The sequence below is a fragment of the Pongo pygmaeus genome, chromosome 6 (genome assembly GCF_028885625.2).
Source record: "Pongo pygmaeus isolate AG05252 chromosome 6, NHGRI_mPonPyg2-v2.0_pri, whole genome shotgun sequence".
Lineage (NCBI taxonomy): Eukaryota > Metazoa > Chordata > Mammalia > Primates > Hominidae > Pongo > Pongo pygmaeus.
In genome coordinates this window covers 78,324,474-78,337,931 of record NC_072379.2, presented here as the reverse complement: position 1 = coordinate 78,337,931, position 13,458 = coordinate 78,324,474, and the positions used below count along the sequence as shown (strand labels likewise).

General features: G+C 35.7%; 1 protein-coding gene across 3 annotated transcripts in view; it reads left to right on the top strand.

Annotated features, from left to right (window-relative positions):
• The window catches only part of NXPH1 (neurexophilin 1), a 336,096-nt gene that overhangs the window by 217,619 nt on the left and 105,019 nt on the right, over positions 1-13,458 (top strand). The window lies entirely within an intron of this gene.

Below are 13,458 nucleotides of genomic sequence, written 5' to 3'. Positions count from 1 at the left end.
AATATTACAAGTTGTTATGTATATAAGTTATCGAGATTACTAAAATTGCTCTTTATATTGGTAGGCAATAACTACATAGTATTGTCTGTAAAGTAGAGGCCACTGGGTGAAAAATGTTTTGATTGCTGTCCAAACACTGAAGTTATAATACAGTGCAGAGCAACACCCAATAATAAATGGAAGTACCATCTGCAGTATATTACAAATGAGTCAGTTTAAAGCCTTGTGTGGGACTTTTTAAAACACAGTTGTAGCTGCACAAAGTAAGGTGAGGAGTTTAGAAATCACCTGGTGCTTTTATCAGCTTAAGCAGCTACTATAGATAATTTAGGTCCTACAACACTTTGCCTCTGTGAGAATTAGATATTCTTGGCCTGAATAGCTTATATATATCTTTAAGTTCATATATCTCTTGATTTGGTTGTACTATGCTAAAGAGGCCAAGATGGGTGGATTGGTGAAAATTTTACTCCCCTACATTTCACCCTTGGGTCTTAGGAAAAAAGCATACTATTAATTTTGCCAGAATAACTTCTGTTGTAAGGCATACTGATGGTTGTTCAGACGCATCACGTTGACATAATACTATCATAATAGATGCCATCAGAGGGTGACATTATAGTTCTGGGTCCTGTGCTTCATTAAGAGACTTCACCTGGAAAGTCTTTACTACTAAGACATGTTCTAAAATATAATAATTAAATTATTATTGAATTTAATTCAATCCAATACTGAAAAACTAATTGAAGAATTAAAACTGTACAGTGTTTTATAATGTCTCACTATTCTCAAGATATTTAATGATACATTTTGTGTCCAGGATTGGATGTTGTTTCAGGCGCAATGCTTCCTCATGGGAGCTCCCAAGCTGCAATACATTCCCACCAGTGCTCCCCATGCTGACCAAAGGAAAACAACAGCAAAGATTTTGAGGAAATAATGCAAACAGAACTAAAGACAGTTTGCATAACATTTATAAAAATGTTCTACAAGCATATACGTAATAAAATCCATCATTCAACATTCTAAGTTGTCATTTTATGAGGAAAAGAAATATGCCCAATGTAATTAAAACTACTGAACTTTTACGTCTTGAGTTTTTCAGTTCTCTTGTTGCCTGTGACACTACTGAGCCAAAGTCAAACTGTTGAAGATTATGCATAATTTGACTTCACTTTATTGTTTGAAATTACAAATGCTGGGTTTTTTCTCTTTTTTTAACTTTTAACCTTTAAGTTCAGGGGTACAAGTTCAAGTTTGTTAAATAAATAAACATAGGAGTTTGTTGTACAGAATATTTCGTCACCAGGCATTAAGCCTAGTACCCATCAGTTATTTTTCCTGATCCTCTCCCTCCTTTCACCCTCCACTCTCTGAAAGGCCTCAGTGTGTGTTGTTCCCCTCTATGTGTTCATGTGTTCTCATCATCTAGTTCCCACTTATAAGTGAGAACATGTGGTATTTGGTTTTCTGTTCCTGTGTTAGTTTGCTAAGGATAATGGCCTCTAGTGCCATCTGTGTCCCTGCAAAGGACATGACCTCATTCTTCTTTTATGGCTGCATAGTATTCTATGGTTTATATGTACCACATTTTCTTTATCCAGTCTATCATTGATAGGCATTTAGGTTAATTCCATATTTTTGCTATCATGAATAGTGCTGTAATAAACATACATGTGCATGTGTCTTTATAATAGAATGAAAATTAACTCAAGATGGATTAAAGACTTAAATGTAAAATCCCAAGCTGTAAAAACCTGGAAGACATCCTAGGCAATACCATTCAGGACACAGGCACAGGGAAAGATTTCATGACGAAGATGCCAAAAGCAATGGCAACAAAAGCAAAAATTGACAAATGGAATCTAATTAAACTAAAGAGCTGCACAGCAAAATAAACTATCAGCGGAGTAAACAGATAACCTTCAGAATGGGGGAAATTTTTTGTAAACTATGCATCCAACAAAGGTCTAATATCCAGCATCTATAAGGTTTTTTTTTTTCTAGTATGCTATTAATAATAGGATTAGCACTTTTCAACTTTTATTTTGACTGCTTTGTTGATTTGTTTTATTCTTAGTATGTCCACGAAATGACCACTCAAAGGATTTTAACAGTTTGTGGTCACCACAATGTTGATAGTACTTGCAGGTGCTGTGGTCAACATCCAGAAAGCCATGGATTATTGGATATTCCAGGTGTCAATCCATTTAATTCTATTCTATTCTTTAATTTCTAGCATTCTCATATTAGAAGCAAGTTATACCCTAGAAGTGTTGTTAGGACACAACACTAAAAACTATAATTCTAATTTCCATGTGTCTTTATTTTATTTCAAATGTATTTGATCAAGATGAGTATTACATTTTTGTAATAATAAATGTCCTCAGTTTTCTGGTCTGAAGGAGGACACCGTTATTTGTGTGTAGGTTATAGGGTATTCTTTACTGTGCCTGAGATAGCTAAAGTATTGACAAAGATTTAGAGATTCCTGTAAGTTCAGCTTTGAGACCTTATGTCTGCCATTCAGGGAGCATCCATCAGATGGCTGTGGCGACTTGAAAATTGCCATATACTTCCTTTTCTCTCCAGGGGCTGAGTGTTTACTAATAATTACAATTTTCTGTCCTCTAATTAATTTCTTTATTTAAAATAAAAATATTGAATTAAGAAAATCTTATGATGACTGACCAAATAATTTTAGCTTAAAGCAAGATTGAAGATTTAAAACATCTCACTGCTTTTCCAACAGTATTTTTCTATCAATATTTTATATGTTGATTGCAATTTACTTCTATATTGGCATTCTTGATTCCATTGCTTACCTGTTTACATTCAAGTAGATGTATAACTTTATGTCTTTGGCTCTTTTTCTCTGGTAGCCTCATTTCTGACTACTTCGAGTGTTGCTTGGCAGAGATGAGTGGGAAATCAGTCGCTTTAAGGGTTATCCTTTGATTTTTCTCACTTATATGCTTAGTGGCTAGTCTTGTCTATTTCCCAAATGCAGCAACTGGCACAGTGACTGGAGCATGGAATCTGTTCTTATCGCCTCATGATTCTTCTGAATTAGAAAGCATTCTCCTCAAAGATGGCAGCTGTATGGCTAGCTTTCTCCTTGCAAGTTAACATACTGTTGCCTTAACTTACTCTCAAATTTCCCCTCCCATGAGAATTTCCATGGTGTAGAGCTGTAATCATAAAGTAGGGCTTCTAAGGCCCCTAGAAATATTCTAGTTTGTTAGAAGATTTTGAATATATCTTTCTATAATTTTATTGAACCACAGTCTACTTAGATGAGCATTCTAATAATCAAGTAACTAGTGAAAAGGAAACATGACAAATATATTTTTGGGGCAAATTATTTATTGCTCTGTGCATTATTACATCACTTTAGCCACAAGAGTATGGATAATTCTTTTTCAAATTGTAATTAATTCATGGGTCGAGAATGTGGGAAACTACTTGATGAAATTTTACAAATATTATCAGTGATGCATCCATGTGCTTCTACATGCAACCAAACTCACATAAAATCAATTAATAATGAAGTTAATACAACCATAATGTATCATTAAAATAAAAGTAACAGACCGGGCATGGTGGCTCACGCCTGTAATCCCATCACTTTGGGAGGCTGAGGCAGGTGGATTACGAGGTCAGGAGATGGAGACCATCCTAGCTAACATGGTGAAACACTGTCTCTACTAAAAATACAAAAAGCCGGATGTGGTGGCATGTGCCTGTAATCCCAGCTGCTCAGGAGGCTGAGGCAGGGGAATCGCTTCAACCCAGGAGGCCGAGATTGCAGTGAGCCAAGATCATGCCACTGTGGCCTAGAGACAGAGTGAGAGTCCATCCCAAAAAAAAAAAGAATAACAGCAAGTGAAAGCTACTCAAGACATCCTTGTTGATGATCTCACAATAGAGTTTCCTTCTTTAGAACTATGCGGATGTGAAAGCGCACACACATTGTACTCCAGTGTTGTGTGACAACCGAATTTCTTAGTAGAATACTGAATTTCAGCCTCAGTAAGCTCTTATGATCTTCTAACATTCATTTATAAAACCCAAACTTTAGAAACACTTAACAAACCACTCAATAGGATATTTAGTAACCTTTAACAATTTGCAAAAAATAATTCATAAACCTGAAAAAAGACCTGAAAAAAGACCTGAAAAAAGAATTCATAATTTTTATACAGCCCATGGTTCATCAAGCTGAACCTTGTGTGAGCTGACAACAATGCATGTTTGACAGTCTCTCTTCAGTTGAACCCTCTTTTTGTGGATGACAAAACTGAGGTCTGCAGAAGGAAGGTTCTTGTCAGTTGTAGTAAAGTTAATTATTTTTCGATTTTTTGTGTGAAGTATTTGCTTAAGAATTTGAAGTCTAGGTTATATGCTGGACCAGTTTCCTTATTTATTAAAACACCTTTGCTTAAGAGCATTTGTAAATAGAGATTTCTTCCTATTATGGGGTCATTTATTCCATTATAGAGTAATTCTGATTGTTTGAAAGTTGAGTCTAATGTGAAGCTGAAATCAAATCTGTCTCATGGCAATTTCTATTTATTTTTTCATTTTCTGGTGATGTAGTTTAGCTGTGTCCCCACTCAAATCTCATCTTGAACTGTAGCTCCCATAATCCCCACGTATCATGGGAGAGACCCGGTGGTATGTAATTGAATCATGGGGGTGGATTTTCCCATACTGTTCTCATGATAGTGAGTATCTCATGAGATTTGATGGTTTCATAAAGGGCGGTTCCCCTGCACATGCTCTCTTGCCTGCAGCCATGTAAGAGGTGCCTTTGCTCCTCCTTCACCTTCCACCATGATTGTGAGGTGGAATTCCCAGCCATGTGGAACTGGGAGTCCATTAAACCTCTTCTACTTTGTAAATTACCTAGTCTTGGGTATTTCTTCAAAGCAGTGTGAAAATGGATGAATACACCTGGATAATGATAAGGTTTGTTTTGTTTTGCTATCATACTCATCTGAGTGTTTCAGGCCTATGATATGGCCAGATTTGCATTAACTTACAAAGCAATAGGTATAAAATTCTTCGGAGTGAGTTCTTTCTTCTGCAGTTATCTGCATGATAGAGATTGTCCAGAAGAGTTTTTTTTTTTTTTTTTCCAAAGAGCAGCCTCACTTCACCATGTGATTTGCTTTGAGATGAAATGGCCCAGGAAATGATAGGGTTTATATCTCTCTTCTTACTTAATAGGAAAGCATGCAGACGTAAAGAACTCTTCTCTGCCCCAAATCTCTGATAATTTCCCCAAGAGTAAGTATTGAGAACTCCAGAATTCAGATGTTTCAAGTCCTTCACAAGACACTTTTAAAGTACTTGAATAATAATTTCTGTATAACTTTCTACTGTGTGTAGAAATGACTGTTTTCTTCTTACCATTGACATACTACTGGAAGTGCAAACAATATTTGATGATGTAGCTATAATACTGGGAGTTTTGAAGAATAGCTATCTCTAATCACGTTTGTCAAAAGCAGACTAGAGGTCTTACCTGTCTGAAGTTGTCAACCCATAGGCCATTTTTCTAGAGGCAACCAAAAGTGTTGAATAAGATTTGCAAGTGGAAAAAAATGCTATGTCACTGAGGTAGAGGTAAGCTTGGAGCCCAAGTACTGTGCATAATTCTTCAAAGGTTATGGGAATGACAGCTATTAGCAGGCTGAAGGCACAATTCTTTAAGGACTAACACACAGCAGTCTTTGTTGCCTTTTGCCCTAAAATCTCACATCACATTCTATTTGGTTAGACAGCTATTGAACTCAAAAGAACTTCAGAGTTTCTTTCAAGTTTCTTTTCCTACCTTTCTCTTTTTAGTGGTATAAATGCATTCAATCTCTTGGGCACCCTTTGAATTATTCTATTAAATTCTGCAAGATCTTAGTGATTGGTTTCTGGTATTTCCTCCATTATCAAGACCACTGCTAAATCTTAAGGGCAATGTTATGGGCATAGAAAAAAGAAAATAAAGATGCATCAAGATAGATACATTAGATGGAGAACCATCACTCAATTACCTGCCAGAACGTTGGAGAGTGACTGTGATGACACTGGATCTAAAAGCATTTGAAATATTTAAAAAGAAATGTAATAACAGATCAACCCCCTATAGAAATTGTATTTTATTCTACTGAATTGTTTCTTGGAAGCATTTAAGTCTTTAACCAATGGAAAGATAAAACAGCTTTTTTTCTTTTTTTGACAATTAAAAAAGTTTGGTCCAACTGAATTTAGAATATATACACTTGAATAGTTTGCCCATTTGTTTCAGCTAACTGTTAGGGTTTTTAAATGTGTATTAATTTTACCTCCTATTTATAGAAAAAAAGTGCTGTTCTTTGAGAGAGAGAAAGAATCCAGGAAATATGATGCTTAAAGGTAATATCTTTCACTACACCCACTGAAGGTCACTTTATCTATCCAAGGGTAAAGTTTTTCTTTCTCTTTTTTATTTTTATTGAAGTTGGACTGCAGCCTGCGTAGACTTTCTTTTTCCTTTAAAGATATCGTTTTCCGCCTAATTGTGCCCAGCTTCACTTATACCCTGAAAAGGATTGTGTTTGTGCTTACAGAGTCAGGAGACTCTTTCACTCAATAGCCAAACTCCAGCAACAGCCCTCTGGGATATTTGAGTAAATGTAAGTGAAAGCTCCCTGTGTTTGTCTCTGTGTTCGTTTTAAACAAAAGTTTAACTCAGGACACCGTGGGCATATTTAAAGAAATTTATCTGTAGAACTGTCTTCCAGATAAGATCTGAAAAATACATTTTGGCCTGCAAAAGTGTTCATCAGTCAGCAGAATTTCCAGTAATGCCTCTTGTATTTTCAAGCCACTTTCTCCCCATATTAATAGGTAAAAGAACTAGCAGCACATGCCTACAGCCCGTAATGATGTGCCTTTAAAACTTGCCATGAGAACTTAGCAAAGGATTAAAAAGGAAAGGGCAAACCAAGGATAGCAAATTGATTCAATTCCAGTGGAATGCCAATTCCAATTATTTAGTGAGTATGGCATCACATGCAAGCTAAGAAGGATGATGAGGATGTATCTGCACTAAGTAGGAAAGCCTGCTGTGATTGATTTGATTTTGCCATGGGCATGGGAAGGCAAATGATGGCATATGTTACACACCTATTCCACCTCTGGATTAATCTTCAACATCAGGTTTGTATAGTCCTACAAATTACCTGTTTGGGTTTCTGAGCTACATCATTCATATTCTGTTAATTTGGGATTCTTATTTCCAACTGAATATGAAGATTCGTATTGGATTTCTTTAACAAGTGAAATATTCAAATCTGAGCAATAATTGAAGGTTCAGTGACAGGCCAGCTTTGCTTGCTTGGTCTTCCAGTTCTAGATCTAGGGACATTGCTTTAATATTTACGACCATAACCTATTTTAAGCAGCCTAGCTTCATCTCCTTGAGAGCCCTGTGCATGGTACAACAATCCTTTTGTGTATGACTTTGTTCTTTTTCTTCCTGGGTGCAGAATCATGGTACTGCCTATAGACATGCGGTCAGCCTTTACACTTAAATCAAGAAAATGGCAGGACCTTTGTCTTTTGTACAACTGTAAACATTTGAATGTCCCTTACACTTCATATTTCTCATGTTGCTCACTGCTGGGACTGACTCTTTTTATTTTTTTTATTTTTTATTTTTTTTGAGAGAGAGGGCCTGCCTTTGTTAACCAGACTGGAGTTCAGTGGTGCAATCATGGCTCACTGTAGCCTCAACCTCCTGGGCACAAGTGATTCTCCTACACCAGCTTCTTGAGTAGCTGGGACCACAGGCTCATGCCACCATGCCTGGCTAATTTAAAAAAGTATTTTTTAGAGATGGGGTTTCAGTATGTTGCCCAGGCTGGTCTTGAATTCCTGGGCTCAAGCAATCCACTCCGTCAGCCTCCCAAAGCGCTGGGGATTACAGGTGTCAGCCACCGCACCTGGCCAAGAGACTGACTCTTATTTCCTGTTCTGGTCAGTGAGGCTGGGCCGTCCCTGATTAACCTGCTTTTACACAATCTAATTGGCCACACTAACAGCTCCTTTTTATTTTTAGATGTTGTGTTTAGATTTTTGTTTAGATTCAGAAATAAATTTTAGGCTTTGAGCTACTTTGGCCTTTATTAATTTGTGCAATGAACTCACAATACAATACATGCTCTTCAGCTTCATCGAATTTGTTGTTTACACAGAGATTGATATTTTTCTTACATAAGTGGTTTAAGTCAGAAAATAAATAAGTTATTCAACTGGGTAAATATATTAATAAGAGGGACTTTGGTGATATGATGTAAAGCAAATCAAATAAATTTATTTTAAATGTGCTCCTGGTTTTTAAAAACATGCACCGAATAAGCTGAGCCCGTACCTGGAATAGGAATCCAAGTCTAGACTATCAAGTTAAATAAAACAAACTCCTCCAAAAATAAAAAGTCAGCTAAAGAAAATTGGAGAATTGAATATAAAAATGGATGTGGTGCAGGTGGCCATTACTTTGAACCGAAAAAACTCCAGCTTGTAGTGACAGAGATGAAGAACCTGGAGAGGAGAATGCTGATCTACTAAAGCAGATGGTCCAAACAAACACGAGCTAGGAAAACAAAGCAGAAAGTCTGGGAGAAGAGCCAACATCTACAATGGACTAATAAAAGCGAACAGACACCTCGGCAACCACATCCGACAGCTAGTAACCCGAACTGGCACTGCTCAGCTCATTGTTTTGGGCATATCAGAAAAAGCAGAGGGACCACCAGCCTGTAGATGCTCTCATTCACTGCGGGCCAACAACCACTGGGGAGAATTAGAATCCTCCTGGTGCCAGGAAACCTCTTGAAGTTTGCATATTACCACTGCTAGTGCTATTCTCATTTAAATATACCAGTAAACGAAGGAGTTGTATAAGATATTATATTAAAAAGTTGTAATCCACAGTAGAAAGCTTTAAAGAAAGAGAATGGTGAGAACGAAGGAATGCCTTATTTAAGGACTGGTTGTTGTGTTGTAATTTTCATAAGTAGTTGTGTTTTTAGTTAGATAACAAACACTTAGAGGAGCTCTTAAGGGGGAGAGAGAAGGGCAAGAATTCAAAAATTCTTTTCTCTGTCCATGCAGTGCTGTGCATATTAATTTGGTGAATGATTATTGTGTTTAATGTTTCAATAGTATGATTTTAACAATGGATCCTATAGTTAATTCTGTATAATAATTTGTAATATAACCCATCTTGGCTGCATTATTTTTTACCCACTGCACTTTACTGCTCATATTTTACAATCACAATGTGGTGGTTACGATCTTTGGGGACAGCTTGAATCTTTGGGGACCTTGGCTTGAATTACCCACTTAACTTACTCTTTGACCATTGATAAGTTTAAGTTCCTTGACCTCTCCAACCCTCAGTTTCCTCAACTCCAAGCTGAAGATAATAACATTTAATGAAACATATATTGAAACTATGAAATGAAATGTATAAAAAGTGCTTAGTTTCTGGCATAGGGCAAGCAGTCAATCACTAGTAGCTATCAACTTGTTTTTCTGTCAGTGCCACATACAAATAAAATTGATAACAGAATTACTAAAAACTCATAAACTAATAAGGAAATCTTTAATAACCAACTAAGAATTAATATTTTGAGACTTCTGATCTTCCTAATACCACATTATCAAACTTCAGATCTGTCTAGAATGATGTTAATTTGGAGAAAAAATAGTCTGATAGCTGCCTGTATATGGGCAAATGGAGATATAAGGAATTCTCCAGAGAATGTGTAGTCAAATAGATTTTCACATCTTGATTCCAGACACTACAAACAAAAGGCATGAACATTTACTTTAGATAGATACAGCCACATTGTCCTCTAAAAGAGTACTTATTTACATAGCTACCATCGGTGTAAAAGAAAAAAAAAAGGTTGTTTCTCTATACACTTTTAAATTTTTGCCAATTTGTTAGCTGAAAAGTTGTATCTTGTTATTTTCATTGACATTTTCTTAATTATTAGTGAGGCTGAGCATCTTTTTATAAGTTATTGGCTACTTACCTAGTGATATGGTTTGGCTGTGTCCCCCACCCAAATCTCAACTTGAATTGTATCTCCCAGAATTCCCACGTATTGTGGGAGGGACCCAGGGGGAGGTAGTTGAATCATGGGGGCCCATCTTTCCCATGCTATTCTCATGATTGTGAATAAGTTCGCATGAGATCTGATGGGTTTATCAGGGGTTTCCACTTTCACTTCTTCCTCATTTTTCTTTTGCCCCCGCCATGTAAGAAGTGCCTTTCGCCTTCACCATGATTCTGAGGCCTCCCTAGTCATGTGAAACTGTAAGTCCAATTAAACGTCTTTTTGTTCCCATTTTCAGGTATGTCTTTATCAGCAGCATGAAAACTAACTAATATACCTAGCTTCTGTGAATTGGTTGATCTTATAGTTTGACAACTTTTCTACTCAATTATTTGTGTTTTTCTTATTGACTTATAGGAACTCTATACATATTTTAATTCAAAATGTATATTGCAAATCCATATTCCCATCCACTACTTGCCTTTTAAGTTTTGGTGGTTTTACTCCATAGGAATTATTACTATTTATGTCAGTGTACATCTTTTTCTGTAAGGCCTTTGGGCTTCATATCTAACTTACGAAGATTTCAAATCCAAAGAGAAATCTGTATTTTAAATGTTTCTAAAGTTTAAAAAAAGTTAAGTGATTTATACAAAATGGATTTTTAAAATATTATGTGGAGTGGAAATCAAAATTAATAATTCCATTAATGTTTTCTCTGCAAGAATATTCAGTGTCCTCATGTAATGTTTGAATACTCCATTTTTTTACCACTGATTTGAATATTATATTTATTAAGTATTAAATATATGTATAGTTTTAAATTCATTTTGCTTGCTTTCTTTGATCTAGTCATACATTTCTGTATCCTGTACTTCTTTACTTATCTTTAAATAAGTAACAATCTTAAAATGAATTGGCTTTATGGTGTGTTTTAATATATAGAAAGTGCTCACTCATTATTTTTTATGTGATAGTCTCATAATTCTTATTCTTTTAGATAAAATTTAAAATTAGCTTATGAAGTTCTATTAGAAATCATGGCTGGGCATGGTGGCCACACCTGTAATGTTAGCACTTTGGGAGGTCAAGGCAGGAGGACTGCTATGAGTCCAGGAGTTTGAGACTAGCCTGGACAACATAGGGAGACCTCATGTCTACAAAAAGTAAAAATATTAGCCAGGGTGGTGGCGAGCCTGTAATCCCAATGACTCAGGGGGCTGGGGCTGTTGGATCTCTTGAGCCTGGGAGTTCAAGGCTGCAGTGAGCTGTCATCAAACCACTGCACTCCAGCCAGAGCAACAAAGCAAGACTCTGTCTCTAATATAAATAAATAAAATTAAATAAAAATTTAAAAAGTGTTATTTATGTTAGGCTGAAGTTTCAATTAACTAAAAGTTTGTGAAGCTGTAGCATTTTAATTACACAGTCTTCCATGTAAGAACAAAGTTTTCTTGTCTTTAAAAATATTTATTCAGTTAAGTTTTATCATATTCTTGATATTGATCTTTAACACTTTCAATAACATCTATTCCTAAGTATTTCATAGTTTTTAAGAATGGGGACATTTTTCTTGTTAATTTTAAGCTATCATCGCTACCAAGTATTTGTTTATTAATTTTCAAAGTAATACCTGTGCACAGTTTAATATTAAATAACAAAAAGGGGTTCTCCTTGGATTGAAAACCCTGGTGTGCCGGGAGTAAGCTTGTGTGGATCTCTTCCCAACTGTGTTCAGGGATGACAAATGGTTATTTTTAAATTGGCCATGGCGGGAGTATTTCTACCACAGATATTGGCATGTGCTATAAATCTGAACTTTTTTTTTTCCTGGAGAGCAAATTTTAAACATTTATCAGCCTAACACTGTAACAACACTACCCCACTCCAATTCCCACCCCCAGAGACAACAATTTTCAACATTTTTAGAAGTCTCTTCAGCTATGTGTATCTGTTTTTAAATATGCTTTGTCGGTTTCCTTTTTCTTTTTTAAAAATTGCATTAGCCATTGCTTATGGTATTTACTTCCCACCTTGAGTGATGAGAATTTAACTCTCGTACACTGTCCTTCTCCTTTCCACCCCTCCTCTTTCTATAATAGTTACATCTCATTTTATTCAGGCACACTATTTTGATTATGTCCATATTTTTCATGAGTTATATACTACAATTTAGTTTTCATTCTTATACAACCTTTTTGTCCTTATTTGAGTTAATAATTGCCTAATTTTTCTTAGCTTAGTTTTCTATGAATATATCACTAATTATCCCCTTCACTCAATGAATGTGTGAAACTCCTACAATAAAATCAAATGCCACGGAGTTTACCTATAAGCTTCATTTCCTCCCCTTTGGAGACATTCCTGGAGCCCTGCACCTTCCTATTCCATTCTGCTCTCGATGTTACTATGCAAGTGTCATCCTTGGGCTTTCCTTCACCGTCATTTTGGGAATTCCTTTTACTTCTGTTCACTGGAATTTATTTTCCTGGGCTATTTCTATATTTTGAACCACCCAATTAGCTTCCTTAAAAAGAGTGTTTTGAAGATCCTTTTACTGGTACTTTGCAGGACTGAAAGTATCCTTATTCTTGCATCATACTTGGTTGATAGTTAAATTGAGTATAATGTTCAAATTGGAAATCATTTTTCTCTAGCGATTTTAGACATTGCTCTGTTGTCTTACAGATTCCAATGTTGCTGTTAAAAGATCTGATGCCATTCTCATTTCAAATATTTTGTAGGTGGCCTCTTTTGTTCTCTCTCAAAGCTTTTAAGACTTTCTTTTTAAATCACAGATATTCTTAATTCAAATGATATCCCTTAGATGGGCATGTTTTCCTTCATTTGGCAGATTTTTTGAGGATGAGGGTGCTTAAGCAGTTCCCTCTGAGATTTATTAATTTTTAAAATTTGTTACCAAAAATATGTAAAAAAAACCTTTATCTTTTTAATGTTGCCTTTTTGTTTGACCATCTGACTGGATTTTGTTATTCTAACATTCTAATTTTTTTTGTTGATTTTCTTGGATGTTTTACATGAATATCATCAATAAATAATGACTTTTTATCTATTCATCCATATTTTCATATTCCTTATTTTTCTTGTCTTATTTAGTTGTCCAAGACATCTAGGTCAATGGAGAATAGTAACTGCAAACAGGAGATATTCTTTCACTTTCACTGATTTTAATGGGAAAGTTCTTAATGTTTTACTATGGATGTCCGGGCATATACTTTTTTTTTTCTTTTTTTTTTTTTGAAATGGAGTCTTGCTCTGTCGCCCAGGCTGGAGTGCAATGGCCCAATCTCGGCTCACCACAACCTCCATCTCCTGGGTTCAAGCGATT